Genomic DNA, 22,279 nt, shown 5'->3' on the forward strand with positions numbered 1-22,279 from the left:
CAGACCACATACTTTGAACCTCAGAGCACAGAGCTATGAGATGTATCTTCCAGCTTTAGAAGGTAAAATATCTGCTAAATTGGGAGAAAAACTGAAAGAAGAATGAACACACCATTTTTTGTTTGATTTTAATTTAGATGTTCTTTCCTAGCACAGATTAAAATTGACAAAATTTTATCTAACTAGGTAATAGCCTAAAAGCCCAGTTTAAGTAGTGCTGCTTTAAGAGTACTCTGTCAAACTTCACAGCTTTGAAATTCATAGTGTAATACCACAGTGGATATCTGATAGCTCAAACCAACTATCAGGCAGTCAGCTTTTTTAACTTTCCCTAGGTGCCCATTAATGGAGAGAAGAAAAAATGGTAAAACAATATTAAAACCAAGTCACTAAACTTTAATTCACATACATGCTTCCAGTGTTCAAACATTAGTACTAGCAAAGAATACTTTGAAAATAAACAAAACTTGGGGACACTAAAAACAAAAAAAGAGTTAAACCACACAGGAAAAAGAACATCAACCTGAAACTCAAAAGAAAATTATTTATCTCTGGAAAAGGTATTAAAATGTAACCCTAAGAAATGCTAGGGAACTTTCTTCTCTTTCCTCATTACTTTATAAGGAGAGCTAGCTACTAAGAAATAAGAGCAGGAGGCAATGAGAGTAGTACACAAAGGAAAACCAATATATGAAATTCAAGGACAACAGTGTAACCTAGAAAGAGCTATTTGACATGAGGAAGGATAAAAACCAATCTTAAAATACACATTAAGGCAGTAAGAAAATTATTGATAGGATATCATCATAGAGATCTTGAGTACAAAACAAAAAATTGGACAAGGAGAAAAACTTATAAAAGAAAATATTAGAAATAAAAAAGACACAGAATAAAAATCTGGTATAAAAGTACAACAGAAAGATTAGTGTTCCTATAGAATATACCAGAAATACCAGAGAGAAGAATATAATTCAGGATATAATAAAAAGCGTTCCGCTAACACTTAAGATATATAAATCTGAAACATAACATCACTCCAACCCTAAGAATGAGAAAAATCTGGATTATCTACAACATCATAATTTTTGAGCTCATCAGGGAGCTAAGGTTACAAAGTAATGAATATATTTCTGAAAAGTAACAAAACCCCACTTGGGCTAAAGTGACTTTAGAATCCTTGGGAGACACGGATATAAGGAGTTTGTTGAGCTCTTTCCACAGGCCTCCAAAAGGTTGGGGGCAGAGCAAAAGAGCAGAACAAGAGACTGAATAATTCCCCTTTGGTGGCACAGGTTTGCAGGACCTGCCAAGGTCTGAGTAGAATACCTATTCCTAGAGAAGCACATTAAAGCTTTAAGCTCTTCATGAGTGCTGGGTGGTGATGAGCTGCTGATGGGAAACAGAACAGAAACCTGCCCAGGTCCCAGATCTTTTTCTGAAAAAAATAATAATAATAACTTTTTTTAAAAAAACAATAGTGGCCATTGCTGAGGGAGAGGCAAAGCATTTGCCTGGGACTTAAACTTGTGTGAACAACAAAGCTGACTGCCACTGAGGAAGGAGAAGGATATTCTCCCTTTCCTAGTCCCAGGCAAAGATTTGCTGACACTTTTGTGAGAGTAGAAGCTCAAACTATCTGCTGATGGGAGTGAGACAGAATACCCTCCGCTTCAGCCCAGGAGTAGGTTTGACGTCTTTGCAGGAGGGCTGGAAAATTTGTCTTCCCCTATTCACCCGGCCAAAGGAAGAAAGGCAGGAAATCTAATTGGGCCCCGAATCTTGCAATGATACAACTGAGAATTTATACTTATAAAAGTAAATGTAATTAAGGCATAAGAATATGATTTAAAAATTAAAATACTGCATATTTTTAAAACTCAGAAATAAAAACAATTGCTGAAATTATTTTCTAACATGTAAGATCTTGACATCAACTGGAGGTTGAACAAGAGAGAGGTCTCTAAAGGAGAAAATTTCATAACAAGTTGTTGGTTAAATCCAGCAACTTTCCTTGATCTACAGTCTCCCCTTAAAGCTGGGCAGCACCATTGTGAGCAAAGTCTTCAGGAATATTGAACCATGGAAACTTTCTTCTCTTCCTTATCTCTATCCTGCACTTACTCATCTGCACTGAGTGATGACTTAGGTTCGCTTATCATAAAAAAGTCTCCAGACCACACACCAAACTCCAATTTACTCCATGTCTTTCTCCACTATAATCTGACTACTTTTGCACTCATTAATAAATTCAATAAACATTTTTGGTTTCCTTTTTTTTTTTTAACTCTCAGCAACTTTCATCACATTTAAAAATCTAATTTTTAAAATATTTTCATCTCTTGGTCTTCATGATGTGTCATTTTTCAAGCTTCTTTCTATCTTTCCATAAGACAATATTTTGTCTCCTTTGTTCTGACTTCTCTTACTCAATTAAATGTTGTAACTACTCAGCCCTTTTCTTTTCTCATGCTATATTCTTTCCCTAAGCAATATTCTCCACTCCACTGGTTTGAATTATCATAAGTTTATGTCTATGAGTTTCATGTGTTGTCAGCATCAGTCCAATTCTCATACACATGCTCCTGAATTGTGAAGACAATTATCTTCAGCTGACTTTATCTATTGTACCTAAAACCCTACAACTAAGATATCTTACTCTTAATTTGCTCTTCATCTAGTTTTCCTCTCCCAGTTTATGGCCTCCATTTATTCATGCCAAGATTTTATAGGCACCATGATGCCCAAACTTGCTCAATCATCAATCATTCCAAACCCACCAATTCTGTTCAGTTTTTCCACAAAAAAAAATTTATTGAATCTATCCACTTCTTTTCACCTTTATTCCCACCACCTACATCCCACCAAATCGTGTACCCTGTGAACTTGTCTCCTATTGGGTTATATTTAATCAGTTCCTTACACAGAAATCAAAATTACCTTTTCTGCTTCAAAAAGAAATCAATGACTTCTTAGGATGTCTTCTAGATTTTCTAGAATAAAGTATAATGACTTCATTTGAGGTGAAATTTGGACTCTTTAATATGGTTTATGATACCCTTCATGAGTTATCTTTCCATATTATCTGTTACTATTCTCTCCTCATATTTTGATCCCTGGACAATGCAGTCTTTCCATGTTTAAACTCACTGACGTAGACTGTATTATTCAACCAGAAGTGGTGCTGAGGCAAAGTACTAGAAATCTGTTGGCTTTTATAAAGGGTGTTTATTTGGGGTAGAAGCCTACAGTTACCAGGCCATGAAGCATAATTTACTTCCCTCACCAAAGTCTGTTGCCACCTATTGCAGCAAGATGACGGCAGAGGTCTGCAGTGTTCAGGTTTCCTGGGTTCCTCTCTTCCTGGGGCTCATTTTTCCCTGGGCTCAGCTGCTCTCTCTCCACAAGACTAGCTGTAGACTGGCTCATCTCTCTTCCCTGGGCCTCTGCTTCTAATGGAGACTTCTCTCCCTCCTCATGTATCTGCCTCTCAGTGTTTAGTTCCTGGCACACCAATATCAAAACTCCAACCTCCCTTCTCTGCAGTGTGGTTTCTCTGCAAATCTCTGCTCACCAAGGGGATGGGAACTCAACATCTTACTGACATGGTCCAATCAAAGGTTTAATCATTATTTAATCAAGTAACATCTCTGAATCCAGTGTAATCTAATATGCCCAGAAGAGCAAACCAATTTACAAACATAATGCAATATCTATTTTTGGAATTTGTAAACAATATCAAACTGCTACATAGGCAAATCCTGGAAACCTGTGAATATTGTATCTTATATGGCAAAGGGGATTTTGCAGAAGTCCAAAATCATTTTCACTGGGATAAAGTCAATGCGTTGGCAAGGCTGGTTCCTTCTGGAAGCTCTGAGGGGACAATATGTTTCCTTTCCTTTCCCAGCATCTGCAGGTCACCAGCATGCCTTTACTTTTGGTCCTGGTTGGGGAAATTACATATGCCTGTTCAGTAGCCACTGTCCAACCTTACCTAGCACCACCTCATTTTCTGGGGATTTCACAAATACACACTAAGCTGCCATCTCCCAGTCATCTGCAACCCCTACCTCCTTTTATATTGTGTGCAACTCTATAACTTGGGGGAGATATTATATCTAATGAAAAGTCATTGTCAGGCCTTAATCCTGGAAATCAGAAAAAAGTTTCCCCAGATGCAGAACAGGAATTCTCAGTGGGAGGGCCCCCTTCCCTCAAAATGGATAAAAAACACACTCAAACAGTACTCATTTGCCTCTCTCCTCTGTCTTGAAGCAGGGCATGTGGAGCTGCGATCTATCAACCATGACTTGCGCCAGTTTTTGGTCACCCTGGGAGACCAGCTGTGATGAAACATCATCCCCTGCTCTTTCGGACATTTTGTTCTTTATAAGTGAAAAAGAGAGTATTTGCCCTTTTTGGAATTTTTATTTTGTTCAATAAAAGAATCATTGGTTGAAAGTTTCTGTTATGCCCTGAATCTGCGCTCCTATGATGCACCATTGTGACAGCTCCTTCCTCACTTCCTTGAAACCTCTTGCTTCCATAGTCACATCTCCTCCTACGTATCTCTTACTGACTCTGATCCCCTGTCCCCCTCTTATAAGGACACTTGTAATCACATCTAGTTCCTGGATAATCCAGGAACATCCCTCAGTCTCAAAAACCCTTAATTTAATCACATCTACAAAATCCCATTCACCATTTATGGAAACATTCATAAATTCTGGGAGTTGGGATATGAACATTTTAGTGTGCCAAGACATGTCCCTATTATATACTCCAATATACTTGTTTTATGTATTTTCTCAATCGAAAATATCTTGTCTTTGCATAATCAATGTTATTTATCTATAATAACTTGTTTAATATTTACTTTTCCTTCTCAACCATAAACTTTATGAGTACCTTGATATTCATATATGTATATATTTTTTTCAGCACACAATAAAGCCTGGATATTTTTTGACAACTATGACTTCTATATTTTGAGGGCTTGAAAATATCTACAAATGGCAAAAATAAACATTTTAGGTATATTTTAAGACTTACCCCAGCCAGCTAACAGGAAGGTGATGAAAGTCAACCACCACACCAGGGAGCCAAGAGTGCCTACAACTGCAAGCGGGAGAAATGCATCCATAATCCATGTGGAATCTAAGCCCCCTCTTGATGTAGAGGGGGACTGGACATAATCATCCCAGGGTCCTCAGGAAGGAGGAATAGAGTATTGATTAGAGTGGACTTACTGATATTCTACTACGGAAATATTGTGATTAGTAATGGAAGAAATTGTAGCATTGATGTGGAGAAAGTGGCCACGGTAGGTGCTGAGGATAGAGAGAGGGAAGAAGAGATGTGGCGTGGGGGCATTTTCAGGATTTGGAGTTGTCCTAGGTGGTGCTGCAGGAATGGATGCTGGAAGTTGTGTGTCCTGTCGTGGCCCATTGGGTGAACTGGGGGAGAGTGAGGACTAAGTACAATGTGGACCACAGTCTATGTGGTGTAGCAGTGCTCCAGAATGTATTTGTCAGGTGCATTTGATGTGCTGCAATGATGGAAGTGGTTGTTGATGTGGGAGGGGTGGGGTGGGTGGGGAGGGGGGTATACAGGGACCTCATATTTTTTGAATGTAACATTTAAAAGAAAATAAAGAATAAAAGAAAAGAAACCCATTTTCCAAGATGAGCCCTATCATATTTAAATTTGCAAATCTGTGCCTCCTTTTCATGTTGATTTCTGAGGAGCTGGTAAAATCTATGTCAAATATTACAAAGAGAATGTGTAAATCATCACAAGTGGGTTTAAATTAGGTATGATTTATAGTTCATTGAGAAGTTTAAACCAGCCTGGGTTGCAACATCAGACAATGACTTTAAATTCAAAAAGTTGATAAGAATGGTGTGAAAGAGAGATAAATCCAGAATTAGGATAGAATGCTCTAGAACAGTTCTTTCCCCAACTGTGTTAAATGAAGGAATAGTTTTATTTTTAACTTCTAATCTGGCATTGATAGAAAACTTTGTAAAATATACTGAAAATAAATTACTAGAAAAATTAAAAGAATATATACACATGAAAGACAAGCCCAAATTTTTATTATTTGGTTTCCACAGATATAAAGTAAAAGAATTACAAAAAATACACATGTTGTTCTTTGCATGTTCTCAAGTGGCAATATAATCACTATTAGCCTCACACTTTTTTTTTGTCATTTTACAACTCTACATAAATGAAAAGTTATTAGTGAAATGACAATTTCCCATATTAAATTTCCCTACAAACACTTTTATTGAAAATATAATGCATATCAGTATTTTAGATATTTAATGTGATGAATGAACTTGCTTCTTGCATGGTAGTTTATCTAATCTGGGTGAGAATGATGATAATGCTTCTTGCATGGAGTGTTATATATCTAAACTGCATATATGCTTCATTTTAATAACAGAGATAGAGAAGCTTGTCTCAGAGAAGTTTGTTGAAGAAAATGGAAGAGAAAATTCAAAGTGACTTCAGTCAGTCTCAGGATATTAATTTTTAACTTTTATCCAAAATGAAGCCAGTGATGATGATTTTCTCTGTCTTCAATGATGTATCAATAGAAATTTAAACAACTTATCTTGTAAAGTTATAGTTTACTTTATTTTATGATAAAAAAAATCTGAATCATAGACTTCTATATGTGGATCTTACTTAGATGGAAAACTCAAATCAAAACATTCTTAAGTTACTCAGTGATAATTTTTCACACATGTGTAATATCAAATCATCCCCTACATTACTGAAAATAGGTCTTAAATTAAGGAATATGTTAAAAAGAATCTGTAGAAATGGTTCTTCCAGATTTTAATTTTTCTATTTGATCTTATCTACCATTGAAAACAATGTTGCCTTCCTTCCTTGCATGCAACATTAAGAGTATTAAAAATGCTGAATTTATCAGCTAAATGAAAAAGACAAGTTGTCCAATTTATATATTTAAGAAGTTGGAACCAAATGGATTTTTATGAGGCAGAAATACTAATGGCATGTTCTGCAATTCAAACATTGTGAATAGAAGATTTGTAATTTAGCATATACTAATAGATGTTTACGATCAGCTTCTATACTGCCACATATAATAACTCAATTTTAATGTTTTAACCTTTATGTAGTAGATATGTTTCTATGTCACTAAGCACATAAATTTTCATAGCAACTTTTTCCATGAAAAAGCAGTGTATCGATTTACATTCTAGCACAAGCTTACGCTTTAATCTGTATTACTACTGCAAAAAGTTTTCTGATATTGCAGCTGTGTCCTAGAACACTCTTCTACAAAAATCTAAACTCCAAACCACATTTAACAACTACTTCACAGTAACTTGTGTTCTCCAGAAATGAAGCTGAGAAAATATTTCCTCCTCCCATCACTACTGTGTTCAAATCACACATATATTAAAGACTTATGTTAGCCACACGTGGGCATTTGTCAAGTTGCAATGAAAAATATTTTAATAGCTTCACTCTCTGAGATGGTCTTCCTTATCATTACCCATTCTGGAAAATGTCAAGTTATAGGATAGGTAGAGGATGGTATATAGACTACCTTCTCTGTTACACATTTATCTAATATTTCTAAGCAAATATAATGTCATTGCAATTTTATATATTTTTCAGTCTTAGCAAAGTGCTACCTTATTAGAAGCCTGCAAAGCACTATTAAAATGTTAGAGAAAAAATGGCACTGATGAACATGGGGACTGACATGGTGCAAACAGGAAGTTTATTGAGAAGGTCTCCCAAAAGAGGGGGTCTGAAGATTAGACATCAGCCTGTTTGTGGAAGGTAGTCAATATGACTTTATACATTACATCAATAGGCAGGGAAACATTAGACCATGGGGAGAAGATTAGAGTCTGAATATAGCCTATGATTAATAAGAGGCTATACAAATGAATTCTCATACATGGCTTGGGGGTAGTGGGCTAAGAGGTAGGGTATTTTTGGAATGTGGGGGGTTTGATGGTCTGGAAGGGATGAGGGTTCTTATCTGATCCATTCCTATTGTGATATGGCTCATCCTTGGGGGAAAATACTCTGTCTTCCACAGGTAGGCATCTTGCTCAATCGGAATGGAGTCACAGCCTTATGTCCTGTTTTGTTTCGTTTAGGGTTCTACAGTCTCTCTTTTTTTTTTAAATGTTACATTAAAAAAATTTGAAAGATTCCCATATACCCTCCATGCCCCCTCACCCCACTCCTTCCCCATCAACAACCTCTTTCATCATTGTGGCACATTCATTGCATTTGGTGAATACATTTTGGAGCACTGCTGCACCCACGGATAATAGTTTACATTGTAGTTGATACTCTCCCCCAGTCCATTCAGTCTTATGACCTGTTAATAATTGTAAACCTTGTAAGGAGGAAACTCTAACAATAGGTAAAATATTAAATATACTTCTATAAGCTTTTAATACAATACTTTCTCCTTTGAATAATTGTTTTTGTTTTGAAATTATTTTGCTTTGTTGATAATTGCTGCTTAGGTTTAATGACTTTATTCCATCATTAGTCATGTTATAACCCCACAAATAACATATTAGTTTTAGGATTTCTCCATCAACTATGGCTATAAAACTTAACTTCATTCACAAGAGACCATACTTCTAAGTAAAACTGCAGTAACTCTTTGAGTCTTCCTCTTTAGAGTCACGTCCTTCACAATCATTTGGTTTACACAGACAATTCTGAACTATACCTAAGCCCTGTAATGAGCAAAAGTCTTGAAAAGGCACTTGTTCAAGGAAGAGTTACAAATGGTGATGAAACATGTGAAAAAAATGTTCATCACTAGCGATTAGGGCACTGAATTTCAAAACTACAATGTGATATTTCACACCTATTAGAGAGGCTACTATTAAACAGTTGAAAAACTGTAAATGTTGGAGAGGGTGTGGAGAGATAGGAATGCTTATTTACTGTTGGTGGGAATGTGGAATGGTACAGCCGATGTGGAGGATTATTTAGCATTTCCTAAGGAAGTTGAATATAGACTTGCCATGGAACTCATCAATACCATTACTAGATATACAACCAGAAGAACTGAGAGCAGGCACACTAACAGACATCGGCACACTGATGAGCATAGCAACATTATTCACAATTGCCAAAAGTTGGAAACAATCCAGATGTCCAGAAACTGATGAATGCATGAACAAATATTATGCAGTGGTAAGAAAAAATGAAGTTGTGAAGCATATGACAACATGGATGAACCTGGAAGACATGTTGAGCGAAGCAAGTCAGACACAAAAGGACAAACACTTTATGTGCTATTAGGAATTAAACATATTGTATATACTCATGGAGTAAATAATTAGAATATAAGTCACCATAAAATAGGAGGATAGAGACTGGAAAGCTGAGGATTAATCTATGCAGAATTGGTAAAAAGGTTGTGTAAATCTTTGGAAATTAATAGAAATGGTTAAAGTATATCATGGTGTTTGCCACTAGCAGAGCTATTGTATGGGTATGACAGTGGTTGTAAGGGAAAGACTTAATTCATGTATATTACTAGAAGGAAATCTAAAAATTATAACATGAAACTGTATAAGATAGTAAAACATGTAAAACACAAATATTGGGGATATTACATATATAAGACTGTTTTTACAAAACATAAATACAAATATACTAGAGAGAGGGAAAAAGAATCACAGTTATGCATAGCAGGTGAGGCACAGAGAGATTGAGAGGTGATGAGTTTTGTTTGTTTGTTTATTATTACTAGAATAATGAAAGTGCTCTGGGAAAGACTGGGGTAATGAATGCACAAATAAGTGATTACATCAAATACCACTGATTGTACTCTTTGGATGGATTTATGCTTTATTAATATTTAACAATAAAATAAATACGTTTTAAAAAACATACACACAAAAGAAATCCTCCCATCCTTTTGTCTTCCAGATAATGGTTTTCTATTAATAACTACCTTTCCTTATATAACTTAGCTAAAATTCACAGATAACCCCCTTGTTTAACTATGACAAGGTTAGGCACAGACAGACCCTCAAAATTTCTGTTCTTTGCCTTATAAATTATTAGCATAACTGTGTGTATCGACTGACCAATCTTGACAAAATAGCTACTAGCTTGACTTGATCAAACTTTAGTTAAACTTCTCTCCCTGCCCCAGACCCGTGAACTTTTACCCACACTTGGTCTAAGCCAGCATCTGAAGGTGAAACAAACCCTCCTCAATGGCCCTTCCTGAGAATCAATAATTGACTGAACCTAAAGGAAAGACATTCCCTGATAAGCTATCTGATCACACAACACGGTCAAATTAGGCTTATTTACCCCTCCTTATAAAAGAAAAGTTCTTTCTGACTCACCTTTTAAAAAAAATATTTAGATTATATAAATGTTACATAAAAGATATAAGCGATTCCCATATGTCTCACTCTCCACACCACCCACATTTACCCATCTTAATAAATCCTTCATAGTGTGGTACATTCATTGCAATTGATGAACACATTTTGGAGCATTGCCACTAAGCATGGATTATAGTTTACATTGTAGTTTACACTCTCTCCCTCGCAATTCTGTAGTTTATGGCAAGATATATAGTGGTCTTAATATGTCTTTGCAATGTCTTTCAGGACAATTTCCAAGTCCTGAAAATGTCCCCGTATTATACCTGTTTCCCTCTCATTGACCTCAGAACCTCCAGTGGCGACTACCTCCACATCAATGATATAATTTCTTCCATTGCTAGAATCACAATAAATCTATAGTAGAATACTAGTAAGTCCACTCTAGTCCATCGTTCATTCCCCTATCCTGAGGATTCTAGGATGGTGATGTCCACTCCTCCTCTAATTGAGAGGAGGCTTCAGTTCCATATGGCTGATGGATGGGACTCTTTTGCTTGCAGTTATAGACTCTCTTGGTTCCTTGCTGTGGTAGTTGTCCTTCCTTACCTCCTTATTAGTTGTCCTGGGTGAGTCCAGTGAACTGGAGAGTAGGTGTTACTACTCCATTGAGACTTGGGGTCCAGCTTCTGCTTGACCTTTGAGATGCTTGCAGATCTTATGGACAGAAGGTTTCCTTTATTGCAATAGTCCCTTTCCCCCAATTGCAATTATCTTTTTGAAAGAAGTCTCTCCTTACCTAAGTTCAGATTTGTTCTTTATTTGACACTACAATTCTGCCACATTCAGAAAAGTTTTGCTTGAAAAATAAGTAGCATGAATATCATTTCATCATCTCTAATATGGTACTGAAAATAAATAATGCAAATGTCACTTTGCATTATTTATTTTATGTTCTTCAGAGACTGGCTTATATGACCTTGGGTCCTGGCAAGTCCAAACTGCAAAGAGCAGGATACAAGCTAGAAACTACCATAAAGGTGTTATTGAAATCCTTAGTCCAAATTTCCTAGGGAAAGGTGATTGGCTGGAAATTACAGCAAAAAATCAATGCTGAAACTGAGATAGAAATTCTTCTGAAATCTAAAATCCTCAGTTCTGACTTTTAAAAACCTCCAATTGATAGGAGAAGAAGATTCCCCACATTGCTGAGGATAATCTCCTTTGTGGATTGTAAAGGCAATCATCTAATTTTAGATGCAAATCCCATTTACAAAATACCATCATAGTAACAAGCACTTTATCAAACAGCTTGACACCAGAACCTAGCCAAGTTGATACTTGAAATTAACCATCACAGAAGTATTCATATAAAAAAAATCTGATGTCAAACTTTTGGTAGAACTCTCTATGAGAACAAGAGCCACAGTTTAGTAGTTGGCCAGGAACAATGCAGAATTCTCATGCCTAAACTTGAAGGTATTTTCTATGTGTTCCTCAGAGAAGAACATGGATTTTTGAGTCCTTCCTCTCCTATCTCCATTCTTTCTTTTCCCCCTTTAAACTCTGTCCTTCTTTCTCCATTTCTCCCCTTCCTTCTGTTTTTTTTTTTTCTTTCTTTTCTTTTTCTCTGAAGTCTTATACTTTTTGTTAATGCTTCTGAAGTGGATGACTTCCTTAACTCATGTGATCCAGGGGAGAGAAAAAATTCTCAGAATACTAGCTAAAGAATTTTCAAGGAAGTAGAGGAAACACACCAATTAATCTTTCAAGAAATAGCCTTGTCAGACATGTATGCCACTATTTGACAAGACTTTATAACTGAAAATGAACTAAGGAATACTGGTACATGAATTCCCACTCAAAATAATTCAATTTTGTTTAGATATTCATAATGTACTTCCTATTTGCACTTTTGTTTTCCTATACATATGTGAAATCATGACAATTACATATTTATTTGTTCCAACATGTACAGATTTACATTACATATTCACCACTGGAGACAGTTCACTCTTTGTGTATGATGTTTTTTAGGGTTGTACTAATTATGTTACTCTTTTCATCAGTTTTTATGCTTCAGTAAACCAGTTTTTAGCCATAGGTTCATTTCTGAGAATTGAAAGTATAATGTTGCACAAGCATAAAAACAAAATTATAAATTTAATAATGTTAATAGTAGCATGAAAATGGCATTAAACTATATTAGGTGAGACAAACTTTCCTATTAGCTAAATATTTGCAGACAGACAAACCAATGCATTTCATGCATTTCTTAAAAGGACATGTAGAACTTTAGAGTGCATAAAAATCATTAATTGTATGAGTAATGGGATTTCTATGCAAATAAAAATTAATCTCACTATCAGATTTGTTTAAGACTGTGAATGAAATGATTTCATGGATTTTTTCCTCTTCAAACTGACAATCGGCTTCCAACATGGCCTCATAGCACACTTTTAATAATCAGTCAGGATGTCAAAGCATCATGTCTCTTCTTACGTTTCTTGTCTTTAAATTCATTATACATGACATTTCCTTTTTTGTTTGTTTACCTTTTCCCTGAGACATTATATGTACAGACACATACACACTCATTTGGAAATAAATTAGAAAGCCCCTGTGTTTTGACCTCTTATCATAATTTAAAACAATTAATAAAGTGTACAGAAGCATAAAAACTTATCTTTACCTTAGAGTGCTTATCTCTAAGAAGCCAGATAAAACACAGCAGCAGCTCTCATAGTTCACAGCTTACATCTTCTCCCCAGAATGTATAACAGCTGCCCCCTTACTCAACAGGGCTGCCATGTTATCTCAGGAAAGCAAAGAATCTGAAGGAAGGAGGAGACTGATACTACAGAAAAAATTAATACTCATGATTACAACAATGATGATATTTTCTAGTTCTGGAAAGATCTAAAATTGACCTCTCTGACACACACTCAGTGCTACAATGAATAAGCATATGTGGATGTATAAAAAATAGTTGCATGAATTTTATAAACATAAAAATTTGGCAAATTTTTTTTGCAGAAATAATAATTCACTATCTTAGCACTAATAATAACAGATTGGTTTATATTATCTTCAATCTCCTTACCTATAAAATAAGAATACTAATACCTACCTCTCCTCTCTGCAGACTATGTTGTGGGTAGGAAATTATTGGTGAAATTAATTTGAAACCTGAAAGCAGATATATAAATACAAAGTTTTAATATGAAAAAGACCTCTTCAAATTAATGAAAAAAAGATAATAGTGAAAGTAAAAATGATTTCATAATTAATCCATGGTTTATTATTTCCTAGAATAAGTTAAATTATATGTTGATGGGACTATGTACAAGTACTTTTGGTAGCACTGATATGTGATCATATACAGAGCTTTACATAAATACATTTCATGAACAAAATTATATAAATAAACTTAGACTGATTCAGTCATGTATTGAACACATTCCATGAGCAAGACTCCTGTTTTAGTTTCCTAAACTGCTCAAGGAAATATGAAATGACTCAGCTTAAGCAGTGGGAATTCAGTTTTTCATTGTTATTTTTATTGTTTTGTTGCAATGGTAATTTATTTGCTCATGGTTTTGAGGCATCACCAAGGCAATGCTTTCTCCCCAAAGACTGGTGTTCTGGGCCTGGCTGCCAGCTATACTTGGCTCCTTTGTCATGTGGCAAGGCACATGGTCACATATTCTGGTCTTTCCCTTTTCTTCCAGGTTCTATTTGTTTCAGTTTCTTTCTATTTCTCTCCCTCTCTAAATTGCATTCTCTTATAAAGGACTCCAGTATAGGATTAAGACCTATCCTGACTGAGGTGGGCCCCACCTTAACTGAAGTAGTCTCAATGAAAGGGCCTACTTGCAATGGGTTCGCTCCTACAGGAATGGATTAAATTTAAGAACTTGTTTCTCTAGGTAAACACAATTTCAAATCATCATGACCCCATTCTATAGAAATAATACTTAGTGCTAACTCTCTGCCTATACTGTGTAGTAAGGAATTGATATATGTGCTACTGAAAAATCCATCACACTAAAATTTATAGAAGGCAGAGGTAGGGACAGCACTTACTGAGTTCTCAGCATTTCTGTTCATATTTTATTATTAATTTAAAAAGTCGTATTGAGTGAGATCACTTACTTTATGAGTGAGTTTATGAAAGGATCAAATATATAACTTGAAACTGAATGAGAAAAAGGAGCCACAGTGCTACAAAAGTTGCTTTACAACAGAAATGGTGCAGGAAGTTTTGGGTAGCTAAATATAAGAAGATAGCAGGGCAGATAATTTCTATCCTCAGATAGACCATTCATAACTAAAGCTTCCTTTCCACACTTGGCGAGGTAGATTTCAACAAGACATTATTACAAAAAGAGACGGATTGCTGAAAGATCATTATGTTTCAAGAAACCCTAAGATCAGTAATAAGCTTTTTAGTGTGTTTTATCAAATTTTGGCCAGTTATAAATAATGAACTTTCTAATGCCTGAAAGTGAGAGAACAAAGAATCTTGGTTCTATTATGATGATAAAATGATGTCATCTGTGTTAAAAGTCATCCATTATGACAGAGTATAATTCATATACTCTGAAGAGAGGGCCATACTTAAAGTTTCCTGGGTATTCTTTTGAAGAACTAGAGGATTCCTAAGACAGTCAGGCCAAAGATTTGATGGTATGAAAATGTGGATAATTTTTGGAAATTCCAAGAAAAAAATAGCATAGAAGGAAAACAAAAAGTGTGATTTGTAAGGTCAATTAAAATATTACATACTCTTTGACAAATAGAGACCCTTTGATAGCACGATAGTGTATATATATATATATATATATATATACACACACACACATATGTATGTATATAATCATATTAGTTTGTATGATGTACTTGAAACAGCTCTAAGTGGTTTTGTCAAGGCTATTAGAGATATGCAGCTATGATAACTACTGTCACTTAATACTTGCCAAAGTATTTTAGAATCATTCACTACCATTCTTCAAAATACAAGACAAAGTTAAAATTAAGGAAATAAAAACAGTGAGTTGAGTGTGGTCAAATATCACACTGATAGCTCGGGGATAAAACCCAGTAATTTCTTAAGTCTGCTCTAAGGACTTACACTCATAAATAAGGGGAAATGTTAGAGAAATAAAGAAATATTGTTGAAATATTTAAATATGATTATAAGAAAGCAACAAGCCAAATAAAAGTTAAAAAATAATATTATGACCATATACTAGGCTAAAAATTGAGGAAGATGAGTTTGGCTTTCTCTCGAATAAATTGATTTCTTCTTACTTGACTTAATATAAAAGGGGGAACTTGGCAAACATTATCCCTAAAATTACTCCAGGCAAGGAAGACAGTTTGTTAAAATAGAATGATTACATATTTCAAAGTCATCATTACCTGGATTATAATATAAAATTCAGCACATACAGGCTGGGTGAGAATTTGTAAGTTATTTAACCTTTATGAGCTTAAATTTACTCTTAAAGAATAAATATCCACCACTCAGGACTTTGATGGACATTACATAAAATAATGGAAATTAAGTTCATGGCACAAAATGTGGCATGTATTAGGCACCAGAACATATTAGTTCCTTCCCAGCCATTCCCTTTTATTAATCTAAAACTCCATGTATTTTAATAGGCAGTTTACCCAAAATAAATTCTAAAGATTATCCCTAAGCCTTTCTAGCTAAGTGGACTTTGGCTAGTAACTGAGTATATTCATGTGTAAAATTAGGCTTCATATATATGCTTGCTTTCCCTCTCTGCTTGTAGTAATACAATTATTATTATTATTATTATTATTATTATTATTATAATTTTAAGTGAAATCTCAGTCACATAAAGAACTGTACTTCCTGGAAGGAGCTAAAACTTCTGTGTGCTTGCAAGAGTTCCAGATGCCCTATGCACAGTCAGCCAAGGTGTGCTCACCTACCCACTGCACACAAAACTTCTGAAGTATTAAGGTTATTAGTAAGAATAAAGGACTATTTGATCTAAAGAATTAAGGAGAGAAGTGTAAAGAAATATGCTAATTAATTCTGTAAGCAACTACTTATTGGCTGCTCATTTAGCATAATAAAATAAAACTCACCTATGAGAATGAGTAGTAGATAAGTACTTAAATCACAGATAAAATAATAGGATAATTAAAAAATACATATCTGCCTGCTTAATGCATATGTCTAACACTATTTTTCCTACCTTTATAAAATCAACAGGGAGAAAAGAAAAATCAACCTTAATTCATCATATATTCCAATACTCTTCAGCTATAGATTAAAAGAACCATGCCAGTTCCTGTGACTCCAGATAGACAGCGAAGAAATCCTCTACGAGCCCCATGGGTTTACAGAAGTCTATCAATCACCCTGTCAGTTTTCCGGATCATTATTCAAATTGCTATTCCCAATTTTGCTGGATATATCAGATCCACTCCAACTCCATAGGTAATTTTTCTCCCAAATGGGTCAGGAATTTAATCATTTTTTATTATCTTTGGGCTAATGTGCTGCTCAAATTCTTTGAAAATGGAAGTAAGAATGTCACTCATTGGTAATATATGTGTGTGTGAGTATGTGTGTGTGTGAATATATGTACATATATATGTTTATATATGTGTATATAATATGTATTTAATCCACAATTATCTTATAATTACTAGAGGGAATGAAAAGCTATATGTAGAAGTTATTTAATATATTAACTATGAGTATCATTCTTATATTTTTATATTTTTCTGTATTTTATACATTCCTTCTTATACTTTTAACAACATAATTATTTTAGATATTCTTCTCTCTATTACAAGGTTCTGTAAGGACAGAGAAGAACATGTCTATATGGTTCCAAGCTGAAGTAGAAATTTGGCAGGTAACTAGTCATTTGACTAATGAAGACCAACAAACTGGAAAACTTAGGTAAACATTTACTCAAATTCAATCAGCAAAAAGATAAATATCTTGAACAAAGGAAGGATGGCTCTTGAATATATTTACAAAGAAAATTTATTCTTTCATTCAACAAGCACATATTCTGCATATTTACAGTGCGTAAGAGATAGGGTTTGTCCTGGGGTGACACTTAATCAAAGAAGATCAACCCTGCCTTTAACTAAAAAAACCAATAAAGGTAAAGAAATACATTAAGTGTATTAGAGAGCATATACAGTCACATAAAATATGGGGACATCTCCCAGCCCACAAAAACCCACAAAGCTTCATGAAGGAGGTTGAGAACTAAGCACAGTATTAAAGATTAATAAGTATTACTTAGGTGAAAAGGAAAGAAAGAGCATGGCAGGTGGAGAGAAAATAGGTCAAAGGACTGTGGTTTATGAGACACTCATAAGCATCTTAATGTTTCTCAGAATAATTTAATTTACATGGACATCAGGACTTTTCCTCTTGTTTTGTTCACAGATGCACCCCTGTTACTTAAATAGTGCATGATAAATAGTAAGTTATTGGTTGAATGAATATTTGAAATTCTTATTAAATTTTAAAATGCAAGTCAGGGAATTGAGTAGTATGAGTTTGGGATGGGGCCAAATCACTAAACGTCTTTAAGTATTTCTTACTGCTCTTTTTTGTGTAAACTTTGCCCTTTTAATCTCTTCCCAGGTTTGGGTTATTTGATGATAAGATTATGTCTTTTTTCTATAACTAAAACTCTTATTCATATATGCTTTCTAAACCTTGTTCTCAAAGAATTTTCTTGATTTGTTTTCCCATAATAACCTACTCTATGTCCATTAAACTTGGGATATATCTTTGATAATAGGAAATAATTTACTTTGCTCTAAATTATTCAAGGAAGAAAACCTTTTGCAGAGTGAGCCACTACATGGTGAAATAAGCATTATTCATTGGAGTTAAAAGAATTGAATTTATGCTTCAGATCTAAAATGGGCAGACTACAAACAAACTACAACCATGAAAAAAAATTCTAAATGCCTAAATCCTTCCATTAGGTTTATTTAAATAATAAATGTGAAAAGGTCTTGCCAATTTTAAGATATGACTCAAATGTCTGAAATTATCTATTTAGTAGGGCCTACAAGGTCTTGAAAACAAAAGAAATAATGTAAAACTTACACATTACCATTGTAGGATATGCATTTTTGCATAGCATGCATAAGAATTTTTGTCAGCTTTCAAATCATGTGATGTAGGCAATGAGCTTCTCCATCTGTGTAAAAACTTCTTAAACTAAAACCATATGGCTATTGGAGATTAAGATTTATTGTCAAATAACTTTTTATCTCTTTGTTCCTTCTCAAATTTAGGAGGAATAATGTCCTTTGGTCACTGTATAAACATTATTGTACTTAATTCTTATATCAACTAATGCTTCAATGTAGTAATCACCATACACATTAAGTATATGAAGCAACTATGAAACCTATAGAAGGTCCAATGCACTGTGACTGGTTCCGTTATTTGGGCTTTCTAGCATATACTCCTGACTGTTTTCTTAAATTTGTTTTATAAATGAATCTGGAGCAAAGTTATTGAATATAGATACTATTCATTATAATATAAACATACATATAATTACTCATTTTTCTTAGAGTTATTATTCCAATAAGACAATTATATCTTTATGGACCAAGTGGATTATGCTTAACTCATTATTCAGTCTCTGTATTTTAAGGCCTAAAATTTCACAGGCTGCCTTGATATCTTTGAGTCTCACGATTCCCAAAAGTCTAATAATGAGCTCCCCTACTCTCACCAGGTATGTTCCCCATCCAGCTAATTCTCCTATCAGCTGGACCAGTGGCACTCCACCCTGACCTCAACCTAACAGATTTCACTTCCCCGCCAATCCACAAAATTCTCTAAACAAACCAATCACATTGTCTCATGGAAAGCAGAGAGCACTGCAAACCTTACTTGTATTAGTCAGCCAAAGGGGTGCTGATGCAAAATACCAGAAATTGGTTTGTTTTTATAAAGGGTATTTATTTGAAGTAGTAACTTACAGATACCAGGCTATAAAGCATAAGTTACTTCCCTCATCAAAGTCTATTTCCACGTGCTGAAGCAAGATGTCTGCCGATGTCTGCAAGGGTTCAGGCTTCCTGGGTTCCTCCCTTCCAGAGTCTTGCTTCTCTCTGGATTCCAGATTCCTTTCTTCCTGGGGCTTGCTTCTCCTCCCTCTGTATGCTTACTTCCTGGGGTGTAATTCCTTAAGATTTCAGCATCAAATTCCAACATCAAAACTCAAACATTAAGAACCCTCAACTCTGTCCTTTGCCATGCCACCCATTGGTGGGTGGGGACTCAACATTCTAAAGACAGGGCCCAATCAAATCCGTAATCATAACTCAGTCACACCCAGGTACAGACCAGATTACAAACATAATTCAATATCTATTTTTGGAACTCATAACCATACCAAACTGCTACAGTACTATAAAGCCTGCTTCCCACGGCTCCTCTGTTCACTCTGTTCTCAAGTGTGACCTCCAGTGGTCCTTCCAGGTGTGCAGTGTCCTCCTTCCCCCAGGCTAAGTATATGTGACTTCTTTCAACCTCATCTGGTCAGTGTCAGATACCATGTGTTTGGCCACCTCATACTACTTAGGGCAGAGGAATCACTTTCTCACCATTGGGGTGAAGTGGAAATGAGCAAACCAGCCTCCTACAATTAATTTGCATGTTTATTATTTTTTCATATGTATAGCACAGATTATACATATATGTCCATTTATAAATAAATATGCATGTATATACACACACCTACAAACTTACACATACACTCAACAAACATTCCTTCCCTTCCTTCACTAACCATGGAACACTTCCATTTGTTTCTCTTTGTGAAAATGCCAAATCTCTCTCTTACATAATACTAAATTTATTTGTTACTAATTTTATCTATCATTATTAAAATTAGAAGAAGCTTTAAAATCAGACATACAGCAAATTAGATGCAATGAAATGTTAATATTAATGTAATTTTGACAGAAGCATCCTTCTGAAGAGAACAACTTTGGTTATCACAGTAAGTGAGACAGGTCATTATAAAAATGGTGCTCAAGATCCACAGACAGAGGAACAAGAATTAGCTCAGTTGTTGACCACCTGCTTCACATGTACAAGATCCCACAGTTCATTCCACAGTATCTCTTAAAAAGAAAAGACCCACATATTATCTGACACTGATGAAATTGTCAGAAAAGAAGTCCAGTACCTAAGTTACTGTGATGGTTAGCTAATGTGTCAAGTTGGCCAGGTAATTGTGCCCAGTCGTTTGGTCAAGCAAGCACTGGAATAATTGTAATACAAGGACATTTATGGACTTTTATCACCAGTGACTTTACTGCATAGATAGCTGATTACATCTATATCAATCAAGGAGATTGTGGTCAGCAATGAGTGATGCTATATCGAGTCAGTTGAACGTTTTAAAAGAAGAAGTGATTTCAGCATTCAGAGAGAATTTCCCAGCTCTCTTGGGACAATGAACATTTCCCAGAAACTCATCAAGGACCTTCACTGGACTTTTATTGGAACCCCTGGTTTGCAGCCTGCCTGTGGAACCTGGTCTTGTGCATCCACATGGTCAAGTGAGAGACTCTTACAAAATTGCATAATTTTGACAGATATTTCCTGTTGATTCTGTTTCCCTGGAGAACCCTGATTAATACAGTTACCAAGTTTTCCTTTAGAAACAAAGTCATGAACTGCCATAACCATCATTTACAGGTTAATATATTTGATATATCAAGGATTTCCCTTGTATTTTGAAACTCATTATATTATACTATTATATCCTTTACTATTTTTGGACATGGTGCCACCTAGTAAAAATGATTGCATATACTATTTAAATATTTTCAGTCCTGCCCTTATTTCTTTTCTTTTCTTTCTAGGTGAACAGTGTGCTTTCTTCCTAATTTTGAAACAGCAAAGTGGAAAATAGTTGGAATATTATAAGAGCACACTGAAAAATACATTGTTATTGTGGCAATAAAAAGGAGAGCAAATATCCAAATTCTTTTTGGTAAAATTCTACTTCTGAACATTGTAGTCTCCTGCATTAAGTGTAAAGCAAATATTCTTTGAGATATTTTCAATTGAATTTTAAATATTTACATTTAATTTACATGTATTGAACACCTACTGTGTTCCTGGTATGTCATGATACAAAATGACTAAAATGCCTTTGCTGATTTCCACAATATTGCAGCTTATTGGGGAAAACTGGTAAACTAATAAGCTTGATACAAAGTAACCCATTCTGCGATATAACCGGTTTGTACAGAATATAAAGCATCCAACACACTTTTCCTTCTTCTGTTTTTGAAGAGTAGTGAGGGGATACATCAAAGAAAGATGTCAGGGAAGGGTTTCAGATCCAAAGTTGCCAGAAGTTTAAGTTGAGGATATAGAGAAATACAGATAACTAAAATTATGTAAAACTAATTATTTTATTGTCATGATTCCAAACTTGCCTAATCTTTCCTATATTGTATTGTATTGTATTTCCTATAATTATATTGTAATTAAAGTGTTATAGTATAAGGTGTTTATTGCTGCATAACAATATCATCACAAATTTAACAGCTTATAACAACACACATTTATTATCTCACAGTTTCTGTGGGTCTAGAGTTTAGGTGTGATTTAGTTGGTTTCTCTGCAGTGTTATAAAGTATAAACCAGGACTGGGTTTTCCCAGGCTCACCTGGAGAAAAATCTGTTTCCCTGCTTGTGTGGCTGTTAGCACATTCAGCTCCTTGCTTCCTTCAGCTAGAAGGTAGTCCTCATCTTCTAGTGGCTGCCTGAAGTTCCTTGCCATGTGGAATTCCCTAAATGACCATTTGGTACCTCCTAGCCAGAAAGGGAGAGAGACCAGTAAGTCAGG

At 35.0% G+C, this 22,279-nt stretch overlaps 1 long non-coding RNA gene across 1 annotated transcript; it reads left to right on the forward strand.

Moving 5' to 3' along the window:
• Window positions 1-14,998: 14,998 nt before the first annotated feature.
• LOC131278519 (uncharacterized) lies at window positions 14,999-21,434 on the forward strand. Its single transcript, XR_009185857.1, has 4 exons — window positions 14,999-15,059; window positions 16,624-16,851; window positions 17,214-17,322; window positions 21,285-21,434. It is a non-coding gene; the product is annotated as an uncharacterized lncRNA (long non-coding RNA).
• The last annotated feature ends 845 nt before the right edge of the window (window positions 21,435-22,279 follow it).

Source organism: Dasypus novemcinctus, chromosome 1 (assembly GCF_030445035.2).
Source record: "Dasypus novemcinctus isolate mDasNov1 chromosome 1, mDasNov1.1.hap2, whole genome shotgun sequence".
Taxonomy (NCBI): Eukaryota; Metazoa; Chordata; class Mammalia; order Cingulata; family Dasypodidae; genus Dasypus; species Dasypus novemcinctus.